A 19,562-nucleotide genomic window follows, 5' to 3' on the forward strand; every position below is an offset into this window, starting at 1 on the left:
GCCACGGACCCCCATCTGTAAATATGTTGTGCCAGGGACCCCCAGAAGAGAAGATTTATGTTAAAGAAATGCAACATTATTCAAACTTTTCCAAACATTTTCGAGATTTTTCGAAAACATTAAAAACATATCAGATCTACAAGCTCACCACCGCACACCACGAAGTGACGCGCGGTGAGCTTGTAGATCTGATCTTTATGAAAAGCCAAAGTATAAAATGTGGAGCTTTATGACTCCACACAGGCAGTGGTGGAAAGTAACTTAGTACATTTACTTAAGTACCGTACTTAAGTACAGTTTTGAGTTATTTGTACTTTATTTGAGTATTTCCAATTTCCAATACTTTTACTTCTACTCTACACTACATCTCAGAGGCAAATATTGTACTTTTACTCCACCACAATTACTTGAAAACTTTAGTTACTAGTTACTTTTCAAATATAAATTATGATATAATGAAACATACATTAACCACTTTAACCCTATTTTATACCTAGGCTATTTGAAAATAGCAGATCTACAAGCTCACAACGCGTGGCATCGCGACGCGTTGTGAGCTTGTAGATCTGCTATTTTAAAATATTTAGTACTTTTACTTTTGGTACTTTAAGTACATTTTGATGCCAATACTTTTGTTCTTTTACTTGTAACAGAGTATTTTTTATATTGCAGTATTGGTACTTTTACTTAAGTAAAGAATTTGAGTACTTTTTCCACCACTGCACACAGGTGTAGATGGTTTAGTGTTAATGACTTGAAAGCAGTCTGGGGATCGATTCACTCTGCAGGTTGAACATCCGGTTCGAAAACGGAAACGGAAATGCTGCGTCCGTGTAAGGTGAACTTTCTCAACACACCGAATCCAGTAGGCGGGGCTTTGGACCGGATGTGATACGGGTTTAAAATGGACGCAAGCGCACGACGCTCGTTTGCTTTGAATTGTTTGGTGTGCACTGCGCCACTGCTCTATAAAAGGTATTTATATCAACATGACACGTTTTTATCCACCAATATTTAACACCATTATTATTTAAGCATTCAAGGTGTTGTAGGACTGTGAATTATTATGACACCAACATGGACAAATATGTGAAATATTGTGTTTTATAACCGAGGGAGAAAATGCATCAAACTAGCACCCTAACCCTAACCGCACGCGGATGCCACATAGTCGGAGAAAAGGTCTGTCGGATTAACGCATGCCTCCCTCTGACTTGTTCCAAATGATCACTGAACTAAATTGTCACCAAAGTTTAAAGTTTAAACCTTAAACCACACTCACTGTGAGGAGGTTTGTAGATCTAATCCCGCCATATATACATTAATGTGCGTTTTGTAATTTATTTAAGCTTTGGATAAGACGGTCAGGGATTTTATTTATGGTGATCGAGTCTGATGTTTGTTGGTCGTTTTAAACGACTCATAAATCCCCAGAAATGAACCCAAACCAACACATAAAGTGTTTAAACCCAAAGCCACACATGTTACCCGTCCACACGGGTCAGTTGTGTTCCGTAATATTGCGTAAAGTTTAATAAATAAGTGTTTTAATCCCGTGTGTGTCGGAACGCCGTTCTATTTCCACATTTACATGGAGTGTAATACCTGCGTTCACCCGCTGCGCCAGTTTACCAAATAGTTTGTGGTTCTGTGTTTAAGGCGCGTGCGTCTACATTTATGTATGCATTGTAAATATAAAGCCACAGATGTTATCCGTACATACGGGGTGTTAGTGTTCAGTTAATGTTCAGTATAGTTTAATAAAAAGTGATTTAATCCCTTCTGTGGATGAACGTTATTGTATTTCCTGGATTACATGGGGTGTAATACCGTAGATATGGATGGATGGATGGATGGTGATGTTCAGACAGACCAGATTGAACCATTTATTCATTGGATAATGTGGAATATTACTGAACATAAAGGGTCCGTATGGTGGGATAACATCTGTGGCTTTGGGATAAACACTTTATATTTAGAGTAACATACATTTATCAAGATGTTTGAGACAACATGGAACTAACTACAAACACTATTTTTGGAGTGTTCAAGAATGTCATAGATGAGATCATAATAATAATAATAATAATAATAATAATAATAATAATGACATTTTATTTGTACAGCACTTTACACATAAAACATTCGTAAAATATCTAGAACAAAACAAATGTAAAAGCCTAAGGATAGGAGAGATAACGGAGCTATAAATTGTAACATAAGATAAATGACACTCAGGGCAGGAGAATGATTAAACTAAACTAAGTATCAATATCAAAATCGATAAGAAGAAATGTGAGTCTTGATCTAATGCTAAGATGAAACTATAATATCATCTCTATCGGGAGGAAACCTCAGAATGTCCAAAAACTTTTACTTTAAAGGATTCAAAAATGGCAAAAGTATCAGATCTACAAGCTCAAAACATGTTGCTTTGTGCGTTTCAAGCTTGTAGATCTGCTACTGTTGATGCTTTTATGCGACGCTGTAGTATGATCAAATGGGACGAGAGGTTTCTGCCCGACAACAACAAACGTATACTTAACACTATAGCATACATGGGCAACCGGCCGCCCGGGGGCCACATGCGGCCCTCACCTTCACTTAATGCGGCCCGCAGGTTAATAGTGATATATTATTGATTTCAGCTGTTACAATTCCAAACATGCAATCATGACCCGCTTTAATTACTTCAGTCTATATTATCAGTTTAAAGGAGTAGTTCACCCAAAAAATTACTTATTTCCTATCAATTACACACCCCATGAAGCCTTGAATTCATGGAGATATTTTTGTTTTCTTTATTATCATCATCAAATTATTGGCTTAGGAATGCGACAAAAACTAAGAAATCTCCATGAATTCAAGGCTTCATGGGGTGTGTAATTGATAGAAAATAAGTCGTTTTTTTGGGTGAACTACTCCTTTAATGACTTTATGTCCAATGTATTTGTATTTAAGTTCATAAAGTTATCTTAAGTATAAGTAAATCCATTTGAAATTAAATATAAAAAAACTTCAGGATTCCAATTAAAAAATACCCAAAAAGAATTCAGGATTCCAATTCCAAAATAGCAGATCTACAAGCTCAAAGCGCGTCGCGGTGAGCTTTGAGCTTGTAAATCAGCTATTTTTGCTACTTTTGTGTGACATACTAGAATGACGAATTTAATTTACAAAAAAAAGTTAAAATAAGGAGATGAGAGGTTTCTGCCCGACAACAACAATATGCAGTGTGTTCCTCTGCAGTGAGTGTGGAAATATAGTGGCTCTATTTTCTATTATTGTTTTTATTATTATTCTACAATATATTAAATGTAATGTTGGTTTATATCTGTGTCTTGCAGGTTAATCATGAGGTGACCTTCAGCAGAGTGGACTAAATCTATTTCATACAAAAACGCCGAGTCATGGCTCCTAGCTATGACTCAGCGTTTGACTCGCTGTATGAATGCTTCAGGGACGGTTCAAAGGATGGATGGAGTCATCAGGAGATAGCTGGTAATAGAGTGTCTGTAACTCAGGACAAGGGGCTTGAAGATGGAACCTCGATGGAGTCGACGCAGCAACGAGCCCTGAGAGCTGAAACGTATAACGGTGCCAACGCACGCTCTCCGTCGAGATACGAGGCGTACGGTGCTCGGGACGTGGTGCCATACAACCTACGCGGCTCTATTAATACCAGCTATCTTCAACCACGCAGCGGGAGACCCCACACGGTACGTACCTGGATCACACCTGAACAGTATAAACTATAGGGCTGTGTCACCATTAAGACCGGGAACGCATCTGTGTCAAATGGCAGATATACAAGCTCATAGTGCCGCGCTATGAGCTTGTAGATCTGCTATTTATTGGAAAAATCTTGAATTTGTGCAAATCATTGAATTTATATATTTTTTTAACTAACATTTTTAACTAAAATCTTTGCTTCTGGAACAAAATATTTTGAGATGGGGGTCTGCGGGGGTCTGAGGATTTCTACATTTGTAGAATCCCCCCAGAAGCAAAGATTTGAGTTTCAAATGTTTGCTTAAAAAATATATATATATATATTCAAAGATTTGCACACATTTTCACGATTTCTTTCGAAAAAATTGCAGATCTACAAGTATGAGCTTGTAGATCTGCAAAAAAAAAATATAGCCTATTAAGAAATCTAAAAATGACACGGATACCTTCCCGGTCTTAAAGGGTTAAAGGAGAATTCCAGTCATTTTAGATGTTTGCTTTGATGCGTCGCTAATCACTCACCAACATACAAAGGGCCGTTGAATTTTTGAATTGTTGAAAAAGTACGGAAGAGGCCCAATCCTTGGTCAAATGCATTTTCATTTGGGGTCCTTGATATGAAAACCTTTGAGAGCCACTGTTTAGTTGTTTCTAAAACTGGATTAAATGCTAAGCATTGTGTATTTACTTGAAAATGGTGTTTGATACAGGAATAGTGGGCACGTCTTTGTTAAATTGGCTATTTTTGTTTCTCAAATGTTAAACAAATTAAGAATTTGCTAAATAGTCGTAAGTGATGTGAAGTATACATGATGTGAACATGTGTGCTGTACATCATTATCAGACCTAAACGTACCCTTCAACGTATTGTTTTATGCCCACAGTGAATTAAATGGCCAATTACACATTTAAGTGCCCACTTTTCCCAGGTGCCCACTCTTCCGGTTACATAATCGCAAATTATTTGAGGTAATTGCAATTATTTTGCATAAAATCGTCATAGTTTCCAGTTCATAAAATGGAGGAAATGGCCGATCTACAAGCTCACACCGTGCCGTAATCGCGACACGTTGTGAGCTTGTAGATCGCTTTTTTCTTTACATTAGAAAGTTAAGTCGGGTAATATGGCATTCATTTAAGTTATTTGCCATATCTGCCCTGTTTACAAAGTTTAAAATCCAGCCAAAAATATATTATTTATGTTCAATGCCAAACAAACACAATTGAATTGCAATTATTTGTGACAATTAATGAAGTAAAATGTCATAATGGTGACACAGCCTGTCAGTGACTAGGTTATGACATGTCACTATGGCTTCCAAAATGTCACCCTGTAGGGCCGGCACAACTCAACCTTTTGTTTTCTTTTTCTTGTGTCTTTACAGAACATGAAGTTGACAAGAAGAAGACGTCTGTAGATGGCAGGAAGGTAGGAACCTTTTGATTTCTGCTGCTGCTTGTTAAGGGGGCTACATGCTACCATACCATGTATGTCGTCATTCGCGTCGTCTATCGTATAGTTTCACGTCATTTGCGTTGCCACAAATGACAAATGTCTGTCCAAATCACATTTATGTGATTTATTTATCGTTTCACGTAATTGTTCGGCTAAAGCTTTGGTCACGTCGGTCCACATCACATACGACCATATGTGGTCGTAACTTCTCATCTTTTCCTCTATTCTTTGCTTTAATAAAGCAATAACAAAATTATTTGTTTTTATTCACTCTCGTGTCTGAGTTATTTGATCGATTTTTTATTTTTGTCTTTCTTTCTTTTCACAAACACATGTCTTTCTTCTTGCCTGTCTATTGCACTAGTTCTTCACTAGTGGTTTGTGTGTACAAATGTATGTGATGTGGAGCTATGTGATTTATGTCTGGTATCATTATGGTAGCATGTAGCCCCATTAACACTGTGTTAACTTCCATCTGTGCTGTAGGTCTGTGCAAACTAATAGAGAAAGCAAATGATGTGCGTCGTGTCATTTGCTTCCTTTCTTAGTGTTTTTTTTTTCATTTGCTGCTGTTTGAGTCGTGGCTGCTGTTGAAGGTAAGTGCTAGTAGTGACACGGTCTATCATTGGTTGTCGGGCAGAAACCTTGTATCTCCATATTTAAACATTATTTTTGGTAAATACATTTCTTTACTTGGTCATACTACAGTGTCACACACTAAAGCAGTACAAACAGCTGATCTACAAGCTCACAAAGCAAAGATCATGATAATTACATTGGCTCCATTGGAACACAGTTTATTTGTTGTGCCCATTAAGACCTGGAACTGTGTCATTTTTAGATTTGAGCTAAAAAGCATTATTTTACACTTTGGGCTATTCAAAAATCGTTAAAATGTGTGCAAATCTTTCAATATATATATATATTTTTTAAAGCTAACATTTTTAACTCAAATCTTTGCTTCTGGGGGGTTCCTGGAACGAAATATTTTGATGGGGGTCCGCGGCCAAATACATATAATTTTGGGGGTCCTTGACATGAAAAAGATTGAGCACCACTGATATAGAAACATACGTTTTTCAGAAAACTGTTGAGATTTAGGAGACATGTAGAATCGGCTTCAGGTCTCAATGGGTTAAAAAGTAACAGTTTTGGACATAAAAGGTTTCTACCTGACCTCCATACTTTAACTTTCCCTCTTTTCTCTTTATTATTTGCTTTAATAAAGTTATTACTTTTTTTCCCCCTAGTGTGTCTTTGTGTGTTTTTTGTGTGTACAAATGGAACCAAATGGACCAGTCATTGGTCCATTTGGTTCCATTTGTAGTACTGACAGCATACGTATACTAGGCTGTTTATGTAATGACAGGGTACAGTATATGTAGGCTCACACTAAGCTGTATAATATAGTGACGGGGTACAGTATATGTATACTAGGTTGTATAATATAGTGACAGGGTATAGTATATGTGGCTCTTGGTCACATAGCAAACTCGCATAGTTAAACCTATTTGCGCTTTATCTATTTTTGATAAAGTTAAAAATATAGCTTTTTTTTGCCCTGTCATAGTATCAAGTAAACCTTTTTTAGTTTTAACCGTAAAATGTGCACTATCAGCGTCATTCGCTTAGTGCCGCTTGCGTTGAGTCATTTAACGGGTGGCGGGCCAGCGGTTTGCGTCGTTTCCGTTCAATGCCCGTCATTCGTGAAGAATAAGTAAGAAGGGACTGGACCAGTGTTTTTTTATTATTGGGTCACGGCCAGCGTTTTGATTTGCATCGCGTCTCAGGATTTCACGTAACATCCGTGCAGGTAAGTCATCACGTCAGCCCACATCACATAAGTCCATGGTGTAGTGTAGTGTAGTATGTGATGTGGATTGATGCGATGTATGTGTTGTCATTTCACAACACATGCGGGTAAAAATTACATTTGATTTCACGTCGCTTCCGTCATATGCAGGTAAGTCTAAATCACGTCAGCCCACATCACATATGACCGTACAGGGGGGCCGTATGTGATGTGCATTGATGTGATGTATGTGTTGTGTTGTGTCATTTCACAACATATGCGGGTAAAACATCATCACGTTAGTCCACGTCACATATGAACATATGTGGAGGTATGTGATGCATGTCGTCCTTTACGTCGTGTGTCGTTTCACGTAATATGATTGGCGTTGTACCGTTTAAGGTTATTTGCGAGTAAATCACGTCAGGCCACATCACATTACTGGTCAGTTAATGTGATGTGGATTTATGTGATTTTGTGATTATTTCACGACATTTGCGGATAGCTCGTCATTCACATCGGTCGGCAATTTTTTTCTTTTAGGCGAGGTACACGCCGTTGTTTACAGTATGTCAGAACAGGAAGAGATGTAGGGCCATCATTCATATCATATGCATTTAACCTATTAAGACCTGGAACTGTGTCATTTTTAGATTTGAGCTAAAAAGCTTTATTTTACACTTTGGCTATTAAAAAATAGCAGATATACAAGCTCATAGCGCAGCACCGAGTGCCACGCTATGAGCTTGTAGATCTGTTATTTTTGATTTTTTTTTGAAAATGTGTGCAAATCTTTGAATATATATATTTTTAAAGCGAATATTTTTTAACTCAAATCTTTGCTTCTGGGGGGGTCCCTGGAACAAAATATTTTGATGGGTGTCCACGGCCAAATACATATCATTTTGGGGGTCCTTGACATGAAAAAGTTTGAGAACCACTGATATAGAAACTTATGTTTTTCAGAAAACTGTTGGGATTCAGGAGACATGTAGAATCGGCTTCAGGTCTTAAAGGGTTAATGACTTTGGTTATTCCTGTTGCTTGTGTTTTATGTTGTGTATTAATGTTGTTCATAGTGTTGTATGTTGTTTACTAATGTTATTCATAGTGTTGTATGTTGTGTACTAATGTCATTCATGCTGTTGCTGTATTGCTGACAAATATTGGCACAATTGATTTTAGGTTGCGTCATTTGCGTTAAAGCTTAATCACGCCAAATCACATCACATATGACCAGTATGTGATGTGAAGGTGTGTGACGGATGTCGGCATGTGCATCACGTGTAGTTACTCGTTATTTGTGCCGTCATTTGCGAGTAAAGCTTCATCACGTCAATCCACATCACATAATAATAATAATAATAATAATAATATAATATAAACGATACATACAACCATATGACCAGTATGTGATGTGGACTTCGTTTCACGTTGTTTGCGTACAATGCTCGTCATTTGGCAGGAGAATAATTAAGAAAATGGTGCTGAATGCTGGACTGAGACTGATGCAGAGAACATGAAGCAAAGAATGCTGCTGCCATTGCGTCATATGCGCCTCGTATAATTTATGTCAATCGTACACAAATGATGTAAATTATACGAGTCTCTCTATCTCTCTCTCTGTCTCTATCCCTCATCTCTCTATCTCTCCCCCTGGTAAGTATGTTGGTGAATGTAATGCACATTACAAAGTGCTTTGGTTAAAGGTACTATAGATAAATGCACCATTTAAATTGTAAACTTTGAATTGAACTCATAGGCATCGGCTAGCAGCCACTGTGACACTGTGTAAGAGGCAGTTCAGTCACTGTAGACTGTATTACTCCTGGAAAATAAAATAAACATTAGTCATAACTGTGTGATTGCATTCTAAACATTACAGTCATAACTGATGTCATTCAAAATGTGTAAGCTCTATATTTAACAGCTACCAGGCGTGCTTTGGTTAAAGGTACTATAGATAAATGCACCATTTAAATTGTAAACTTTGAATTGAACTCATAGGCATCGGCTAGCAGCCACTGTGACACTGTGTAAGAGGCAGTTCAGTCACTGTAGACTGTATTACTCCTGGAAAATAAAATAAACATTAGTCATAACTGTGTGATTGCATTCTAAACATTACAGTCATAACTGATGTCATTCAAAATGTGTAAGCTCTATATTTAACAGCTACCAGGCATTGTGCCACTGCAGAGGTTCCCAAACCTTTTAGCTCACCCAAACTAGTGAAGATAATAGATTTGCAAGCTCACAACGAGCATGTAAATCTATTTTCACAACCTCTTTTTTTTGTTTGTTTCTAATTTATTGCTTAGATTTGTTGTTTTCACGAAATAGCATATGTTCTATTTTGCTTGCTTCTTATATGTGCTTTTAATTCATTTTAATTTTACTATTTGACCCCAAGAAAAATAGTCACTGTTTGAATCTGGATCTGAAATTATCAATAAACAAGCAATGGCAAAAACACACTGTAATGTAAACATTTCAGTGTAAATATTTTCATAACGTTTTAGCTCGAGACCCAAAAGAGAAATGTGATGTCTCCCTGGGACCTAGTGAGAATAGCAGATCTACAAGCTCGGCTTGTAGATCTGCTATTTTCATTGCTCTTATTTTAATATTTTAAATGGAATTTCTTTGATTTTTGTTTTTAAATGTATCGGGTTCTTTTGAAACATAAGGACGTTTTACTACTCTAAATATTTTATTTTATTCATGTAAAACAAATGTAGGATACTAAAAGGAAAGAGGAATATTTACTGACTGATCTCAAAAACAAATGAAAACTGGCAGAAATAAAGACTCACTCCATAAAAACCTTAAGGAAAACTCCTCAGACAGAGACTAAGAACACATATTTTTATTTTATTTTTTCTATGTTCATCAAGTGCTCCAAGTGCTCAAAATGAAAAGTGCAGCAACACACATTTAGGTCGTAGGACCATCGTCAGTGCTATATCATCAGATGTAATCATTTGCAATTAAAGCTTCATCACGTCAGTCCACATCACATAATGACCGTAGTGTAGTGTAGTGTAGTGTAGTATGTGATGTGGATTTATGTGTTGTCATTTGTGGGTAAAGCTTCATTATTCATGCCGGTCAATAGGCGAGGCACTGACGATGGTCCTTTGACCCAAACGTTTGCTGCTGCACTTTTCACTTTTAGCACTTGGAGCTCTTTATGAGCATGAAAAATTAAAACACTAATATATTTACTTAGTCTTTGTCTAAGGAGTTTTCCATAAGGTTTTTGTGGAGTGAGTCTTTTCTTCAACCGGTTTTTATTTTTTATAAAGATGTTAACATGCCTATCCATTTATGGTCTGTAAATGATTACATTATTACAATTTTCAAAAATATAACATTTGTTGGAGTAGTCGAGATTTTATTTCACACTTGTAAGTTTTGTGGACATTTTTGTTTTTTGATAACAAATATGATCTATATGTCTTTTACCCGATTAAAAGCATTATCAGGTTTTTATTAAAACAATGTCCACAGAGCTTTAAAAAAGTGTTAAAATAAAGTTCCTCTAAAAATGTCAATCTTAATTGTGAAACTTAATTACATGTTGCTCATGTACTTAATCCATAGGGTTAGGTTTTCATCTGCCGTAGTTGCAGATCTTTATTTAAATGTTCATTTCTGCTGTAGTTGTAGATCTTTGAAATGTGTAAATCAGTGGTTCTCAACCTTATTCTGGATCTGACCACTTAACATGGCAGCCGTGTTAAGTGGACAGATGGGTGGGCCTTTTCAGAGCATGCTTTAAAGACCAATCAATCCATTGGTACTAACATAGTATAAATTCTTTATTTAGTATAACTTTTTTATATTAAATCTTAATGTTTTTGCCAAATATTTAGGAGGAGAACCACTGGTTTAAATTTCAACTAAATGTACGTTGTATGTTAAACAAATGATTCCCCTACTTTATGGAATTGCTTTTCTTTTTTTAATTTACTTTATGAAATTATTTTGAGCTTGTAGATCTTCACTCTTGCAGATTTTCATTATTTTCTTTTCTTTATGGAATTTCTTATTTAGCATTTTCTTAAATTATATTATTTTGAATGTTTTTCTTTATTTTGTGACATTGATCTTGTAGATCGGCTATTTTCACTTTTTATGTTTTTTGGACATCAACAATATTCCAATATGTCATATCTGCTCCATTCAGAACAAACCAATGTCATTTTCAAATGTATTTAATACATTACAATGTTCAATGAACTGTAATCCACAGGCCAATCACCTGCTGGAAGCTTTGATTGAATACTTAATTAACAGGTTGGGGGAGGGGGGGGGGGGTTATTTACTCATGACCCAAGAAAATGTGTCCATGACCCTTTATTGAGTCCCGACCCATAACTTGGGAAACAGTGGACAAGGGTCCATTTGGTTCCATGTGTTTCCTTAAATATATGAAGTTCCTTTGAAAAATAACGTTTTATTTCTGTACATTTCTTTCTTTTTTTTTATTGTAGGAAACTGAAAGGAAAAAGAGGAATATTTACTGACTGTAGCTGGTCTCAAAAACAAAGCAAAACTGGCAGAAAAAAGGACTCCCTCCACAAACTCCTTAGACGGAGACAAAGAAAAGCTATTTTTATTTTATTTGTTTCATGATCATAAAGTGCTCCAAGGGATCAAAGTGAAAAGTGCAGCAGCAAACATTTAGGTCATAGGACCATCGTCAGTGCTATATCATCAGATCTAATCATTTGCGGTTAAAGCTTCATTACGTCAGTCCACATCACATATGACCGTAGTGTAGTGTAGTGTAGTGTAGTGTAGTGTAGTGTAGTGTAGTATGTGATGTGGACTTATGTCTCGTTTCATTTTGTGTAATTTGATTTGCGTCTCGTCTTATCATTTCACGTCACTTCAGTCATGTGCAGGTAAGTCTTCATCACGTCAGTCCACATCACATATGACCGTAGGCGCTGTATGTGATGTGGATTTATGTGTTGTCATTTGCGGGTAAAGCTTCATTATTCACGGCGGTCAGTAGGCGAGGCACTGACGATGGTCCTTTGACCCAAAAGTTTGCTGCTGCACTTTTCACTTAGCTCTTGGAGCACTTTATGAGCATGAACAAATAAAATGCAAATATATTTTCTTAATCTCTGTCTAAGGAGTTTTCCTTAAAGTTTGTGTGGAGTGAAAACATGGCTACCTATTTATGGCCTGTCCATGAATTTTCCATGGCCAGTCATTTTGGATCAATAAAAGTAGGAAAAAAGACTGTTAATCTAGTCCGGACTTGTCCTTTAACATGGCAGCCTTGTTAAGTGGATAAACTAAATTGGTAAATGGATGAACTGTGACGGGATAGATGAGGGAGGTCAGCACGAGTTTTTTTTTTTGTGCAAATATTAATTTGAATATCTGTTAGTTTATTGTATCTTATCTGTATTTTGTTTTAGTTTTTCTCCTTTTTTTATTGTTGTAATGTTAATTATTGACATGTATTTTTGGTTGTTTTCCTGTTTTCTTCTTGGTCGTCATGACTTCATAGGCTTGTCAAAATTACACAATAGCATTAGTCTTTGATGGATAATATCATTGGAAATTATGTAATATTTGCACAAAAAATATTTCAGTTGAAATGTATGTTTTGTTTTAACTTCCATTTACTGTATTTGAATGTGATGTTTTTTTTGTAATTGTATTTATTTGTTTGTTTTATTGCTTTCTTCTTTTTTTAATAAAGGCGCTATATCACTAAACATTACCGTATCTGATCTCAATAGGCTCATTATCTGTAACTGTACAGCTGTGCTCCTTCAGGAATTCTGTGACAAACAGCGTAGCTCATCATTGTTGTAATGTGAAGAGACTCATCTTCAGACTCCTCCTCATCCTGTAGCACTTAGATGCATTTTGAGCTTGTAGATCTGCTATTTTCAAATGGCCAAAGTTTAAATAGGGTTAATGTTTGTATGTTTTGTAGTAATAATCAAAATCTACAAAGTAACTAAAGGTTTCAAATAATTGTAGTGGAGTAAAAGTACAATATTTGCCTCTGAGGTGTGGTGGAGTATAAGTAAAAGTACTGAAAATTTGAAATACTCCAGTAAAGTAAAAAATACCTCAGATGCTGGGTTCATTTGTTGACCTGGCATCCTATAGTTTCTATGTACAGATTATGAATTTATTATACCGTTTAGACTGATGCTAGGTTCTTGGTTTACCTGTGATCCTAGTTTACTGAGACACTACACTGTCTCTGCATTCTATGTATGTGTTTACCTTGTTTATTGTGAGTCACTCTGGACAAAGAGTATAGATGAATATCTACATTGAAAATTGTGAAGTGACTTTACTGTTGAAATGTAAATGAGTGAATGTTACCATGTGATTTGTAAATAACAACATAAAAACAAAGGCTCTGGTGTGGTTCTCCTGGTTTACCGGGATGGGGTTCAATTCCCTGCAGTGCCCTACTCATAGTGTTGTATTTACCATTTTATATGGTCTGTTTTATTAATGTTCATAGTGTTGTATTTACCCTTTATGGTTTTATGTTTTATTCTTTATGTTCATTGTGTTGTATTTACCCTTACATGGTTTGTTTAATTCTTTGTTCATAGTGTTGTATTTCCCCTTATGTGGTTTATTTTATCTTTACGTTCATAATGTTGTATTTACCCTTACATGGTTTGTTTTATTCTTTATGTTCATTGTGTAAGGTTGGGATCCTTCATTATCATTATAATTGTTGATGACCAAATGGACCATTACAGGTCTGTAACTATTTAGCGTACAAATGGAACCAAATGGACCCGTTATGGTGGTCCTCGAAATGTAAAAGTTTGAGGACCACTGGTATTGTAATGGTTTATCAGACGTGAAGTCCACACACCAGCTCTGACAGTGTGATGGATACGGTTCCAAATGCTAACGCAGCTACAAGCTCTTAGCCTGTCTCAAAGTGGGGTCCGGGGACCCCCAGGGGTCCTTGGGGGGATTTCAGGGGGTTCCCAGCTAAAGTAGTTAAGATACATTTTAACCACTTTATCCATTTACTAGAGTCTCGGGGGGCTACGCCCCCCTCGACCCCAGTGGGCATTAAGATGGGATGTATGCTCCTTTAAGGGAGGTGGATCGTGGGATTCTGTTTGCAAAGAGGCGTTGTGAATATTGTCTCATTGCAGACTCACCTTATTGCCACCTGATCGTGTGAGTGTTGTGTGTACGTAGGGCGGAATAGCTTGCGGGGTTGTGTGCTTTTTTGTTTGCTACTGGGCCTTGCATAGGAATGGATATTTTGAAAAGATGTGTTGTGATGACATGTGAAAAGGAAGGCAACGCAGGGCCTGCAGAATGGGAGTGAAAGAGCAGCCAGGAATCAACCACACAATGTGACATGTTGAAGAGGGATTATGTGAAAGGAAAGGCAGTGATATGTGTGTGAAGTGTTAAGCAGCAGCGGCGGAGAGCTCGCGCACATCGTAGTTCATTTCTTCACGGATGAGGGCGTCTTCGATGTTGACCAGCCCATGGACAGTGGCCTTTTCAGCATCAGTCATTGGTTCCAGGAAAACGTCGTGGAGGTCCTTGTGTGATGGTCCAATATTCCACAGTGGCTGGCGACGTGCTGTTTCTTGGGCTGAGATTCCCACTTCGGTTGGATCAGGGGGGAGTTATGCAGAGAGAATGTTGTCCACTTGGTCGGGTGTGTTGGGGCTGTCCTTAGCTGCCAGGATGATAAGTAAATGGCAGTGTGGAAAACCCCTTTTTTTTTTGGAACTCAGTGACCCAGAGGTAGGCAATGGTTTTTCCCAAAGATGCAGCCCTTGGTGATGTCATGCATGAGCTGATCTTTTTTTAGTTTGAATACCCGGGCCACCAGGTCAGGTCGGTCTTGGGTTGTCTGGCCTGGGGTGAGGGCGTCAGCAATCTCTGACCAGTGAGGATTGCAGGTCATGGTGATGAAGAGGTCGGGCTTTCGCATTTGTCGGACTATGGCCATTGCGTCCTGGTACTTGGTGTGGTACCAGCGTGGACTGCCCGGGAAAGAGCTTGCAAGGACAGCCTTTTGCTACATTGGTAATGCTTGAGATGTTGGTCCCAGCCAGATGTGCCTTGAATGAAGAGGAGTGTGAAGTGGAGGGGCATGGCTTTCGGATTGAGGTCAGATATGGTTGTGAGGCCTCCGCCACGCAAGTTGAGTACCAGCTCATGTGGCTCTTCATTGGTGACAATGCTAAGTTCTTGGAGATTGGCCTGCAGATTGTAAAGTCGGGGATGGCCTCCCTGTGGCCTTGCTTTATCACTGATGACAACTTTGCCTTGGTGTAGTTGTTGTTCTGGGATTTCAATAATCTGCTTGAAGTCTTGAATGAAGGTATTGTGCTGGTGAATGGCTTTCTGGGCAGTCTCAAGCAAATCCTTCATTGTCTCCTTCAAGGGATCGGATAAGTTGGTAGGAAGGGTCATGTTGGCAAATCTTGTGGTGGTCTCCAGACTGGGGTCAAGGACATAAAGTTGTGCAAAGACAGGCTGGGCACCTGCCTGTGCCTGGAGTGGGCCCATGCGCTGGACGACCCTGCCCTGGAAGATGACAGTGGGGGAGTACTGAGTGAATCTGCTAGGCTGGCGAGGCAGACAGCGTAATTGAAGACACAACTGTGTGTGCGAAAGAGCTTGGCCTCAGGGGTGTCGGCAAACCACAGATCATTGATGGGCTGTGGGGGCGTTGGGAAGGCTGGAAGGCGTACCTTGCCCTTTAAGCAGCAGAGACTGCTCGTCTCCTTCTTGAATTTATATGCGCCACATTTGACGCACTTGATGCTGATTGTGCCAATAGTGTCAGTTGTGCGTGTGAGTTCAGGGATTTGTAGGTTGCCATTGAGAATGTGCAAAGTCTTAGTTGCAGGTTTGAGATGAGGCCGGGGTTGTTGTCTTTGTGGCTGTTTGTGGGTAGTTGAGTTGCGTGGTCGGTGTGGCCTTTGTTGGCTGTGTTGTGCTTCCATGTCAGTGGCCTGGGCCGGTGTCTGGCGTGTGTGTTCCTGGTGTGCAGCTGAGAAGGAAAGACAGTGGAGTTAGATTAATAAGTGGAATGTGAAATGAAGGCATGAAGGGGCCAGGTGTTGTATGGAGGAGAATGAGAGTGGTGTTTTTTTTGTGGTGAGGTTGTGAATTGGCATGTCAGTGTAGTGGATGCATAGTGTTTGACGATGAATGTGAATGCATGCATAACTCACCAGTGGCCGCAGCTTGTCGCAATGAGCGTCTACGTCTCTGTGCCTGGCTTTGCTGTTCCCGCCTGTGTGTCTTCTTTGCGAGGAGTCGAGCTGAGAAGTAAAGATAGTTGGATGTGAGGGGGGAAAAAAACACAGTACTGCTATATGCATGTGAGGTGTGGTCATGAACGGTAATGCTGTCTTTGGGATAGATGTGAGAAATAATGTGCAGTGTGTTTGGGAGGGATGGGAGAAATGATGTGCTGTGGTGTTGGTGGTATGTGCAGCTGGGCAGGCAAATGTAGATAGGGGTGTGGGTGGAGAGAGTAGTACATGCAGGCGTTGCATGTTGGTGTGTATGTAGTGTGGTGTGCTGTTTGTGGAGGGGGAAGCAGTGTATTAGTTATAGGGCATGTGTGAAATGACTCTGCCGTCATGTGGAATGTGAAGTGCATGGAAGTGCAGAGGAGGGGCAACTGAGGAGCAGAGATAAGGGCAAAGAGGGCTGTGTGTTGCAGACAGAACATGCACACACACACACACACACACACACACACACGCACACACGCAATGCACAGGGAGACACATACCCAGACTGTGTGCATGTATGTGGTGTGTGAGTATAGGGTGTATGACAGTGCAGTGGAGAGAATGTGTGCAAGAGTGGAGAAGAGCATAAGTCATTACCTTGTTTGGGAGACAGCTGCAAGGAAGGTTGTGCTGTGGCTGCAGCCTGGCGCAAAAGTCTCAAGGAGCGTCTCGGTGTGTTGGGCTGCGGTTGGTGCTGCTGGCAGCGTGTGTTCTTTGCGAGGAGTTGAGCTGAGAAGTGAAGACAGTTGGCTATGAAGTAGTGTGAGGAGCAATTATGCAGTGTGGATGAGAGGTGCGTGAATTGGCAGTAAGGCAGTCTGTGTGATGTAAGTGATAGATATTGGGGGCTGGTGTAGTAGGTAGCTAGTGTTCAGTGTGAAGATGTACATAGGAATGTGCGGTGGAGACTGAAAGAATTGCACACACATGTATGTTGCGGTGTATATAGTGTGTGGTGCTGTTTGTGGAGGTGAAGCAATGTGAAGGTGAAAGGCAAAGAGTGTGGCGAGGGGTGTGATGTGAAGGCCAATGCAACAGCAGAGGACGTCCACCTGAGGACAACAGATGTGCGCAAGGACGTCTGTGTCGTGCAGACAATAGAGTGAAACACAGACACTCTGTGTGACAGAGAGTCATGCATTAGGCAGTACCTTGCTTGTGAGGCAGCTGCAAGGAAGGGCCTGCTGTGTGTGCAGCGTGCTCCGGTGTGTGGTGACTGTGTTGATGGCGTTGTTGTTCTGTGCCAGTAGGCAGGTGTGTGCTGAGGCAATTGGGTTGATGGTCTGCACCTATTAATGGAAGACAGTTGAGGTGGATATATTTGTTGCATTGGAAAGGCAAGTAAAGGCATCAATGAGCAATGTGTTTTTGACATGGTAGGTGTACTGTGGAAGAGAAGTAGGTGAGGGTGATGTGGTGAGGATGTGAAATAAAGATGTCCCTGAAGTGAAGAGAATGTGTTGGAGGGTCAATGTAATAGCATGAGTCATCACCTGTGGCATGGGGCTGGGTGAATGTGCGTGTCCGTGTGTCTGGCGGCTGTTGCTGGTCGTGCGGGTGTGTGTCCTTTGCGAGGAGTTGAGCTGGGAAGTGAAGATAGTTAGAGATGAGGTAGTGGAATGAGCAGTAATGGCATGTGGATGTGATTATTGCAAGGACGGCTGCGTGTTGCAGACGATAAAGGGCCACGCACATAGACAGACACACAGACTGGCAGTGTTCCTCTGTGTGCATGTTGGTGATGTGAGGGAAAAGGTTGTACATATGCTTTTGCGAAGAGAATGGCTGGAAGTTTGGGAATGCAGTGAAGTCTACCTTGGCTGTCAGGCAGCTGCAATGAAGGGGTGTGAAGCTGGCGTTGTGGTGTGGCATCATGACCGGCATCTGAGAAGTGATGTGGCATGTACAGTATATGAGGTACACATTGGATGAAAAGGATTAAGTGCAGGTGGGAGACGTGGCGTGCTTTGGGTGGACATAGAATGTGCGAGAAGGTGAGTGTAGTCATGATGGGAAAGTGTGCGCCAGTAATGAGCAGTAATGCGATATATGTGAATCAGTGAGACAAAAGAAGTGGTGGTGTGTTGTTGTGCTGGGCAGAGCATATGTTGGTGATGAGAGATTATAGGTGGGAAATAGTGTAGAGTGGAAAGACTGCATGGAAGGGATGAGGACAACAGAAGTCATTACCTTGGCTGTCAGGCTGCTGCGGTGAAGGTGTGGGAGGTAGGGCTGGTGGAGTGATGTCGTGCTTGTCAGCTGAGAAGTGAGGTATGCATGTTAATAGGTGTTGAATAGAATTGACTGCATGTGTGGTGACACACACACACGTATGTATGCATAGTGGCTGTGGCATGATGTGTAATGCTATGCGCAAGGGAAGAGCTAAGGACATGCAATGGAGGGGACTGCATAGTGAAAGAGACGTACAGAGAAGGTGGTGAAATGGAAGTACTGCATTACCTGATGTGTGTGGCAAGCGTGGCCGCTTGCGTCGTCTAGCCAATGCAGGCCTTTTCCTTTTCATGACTGCCAGACAATGTGACGGTCCCAAGCAGGAGTGGGGTGGTTGTAGGTAAGCTGAAGTAGGGAACATTGTGAGGCAGTGTAAGTGTGGTGTGACACCTTGTGAGGGCAAATGAAAATGTAATAATGGTGTGTACAATACAGCAGCGTTCCTCATAGACATGCTGTGCAAAGTGCTGTGGCCAGCGAGAAGCAGCAAAAGGCACAATAGGATTGACAACGTAAAAGAGGGCTGAAGAAAACAATGTCTTGAAAGTAATGGGTCCAAGACAACATAACAGGCAGTGAGGCAAAGAGTGAAGAGATGAATCAGAACATAGAGAGTGGGAAGAGAGGAATGGAACTGAGTGCTAGAGTGAAGGAAGAAGTGTCGGCGTGTGCTTAGAAACACACGTGCAGTAAGTGGGGCCACAGACAGCGTGTGAGGTGATGGGTGTGTATGGCGTTGTTGTCATTCAGTTAGATGGAGACATGGTGGCAGTTGTGGTGCGCAACGGCTCCTTAGTATAGTTTTGTGTGTGAAGAAGTTGTATTGAATGATGTACTGCCTTGGCATGAGATGACATTACATTGTTGGTATGTGAAGGCGTGATAGCATGTGAAACATTTGTAGTGGCAGTGTGTTAAAGAGCAGTGTGCTGAGGTGGTTTGTAAACATGTTATGGCATTAATGTTAGCAGTCATGAAATACAGGGGAAAAAAGCAGCATCCGTTTAGAAAACAATCATACATGTGCATAGAAAGAGTGTGAATTAGCATGGAG

The sequence above is a fragment of the Gymnoscopelus microlampas genome (genome assembly GCF_963454915.1).
Source record: "Gymnoscopelus microlampas genome assembly, chromosome: 19".
Taxonomy (NCBI): Eukaryota; Metazoa; Chordata; class Actinopteri; order Myctophiformes; family Myctophidae; genus Gymnoscopelus; species Gymnoscopelus microlampas.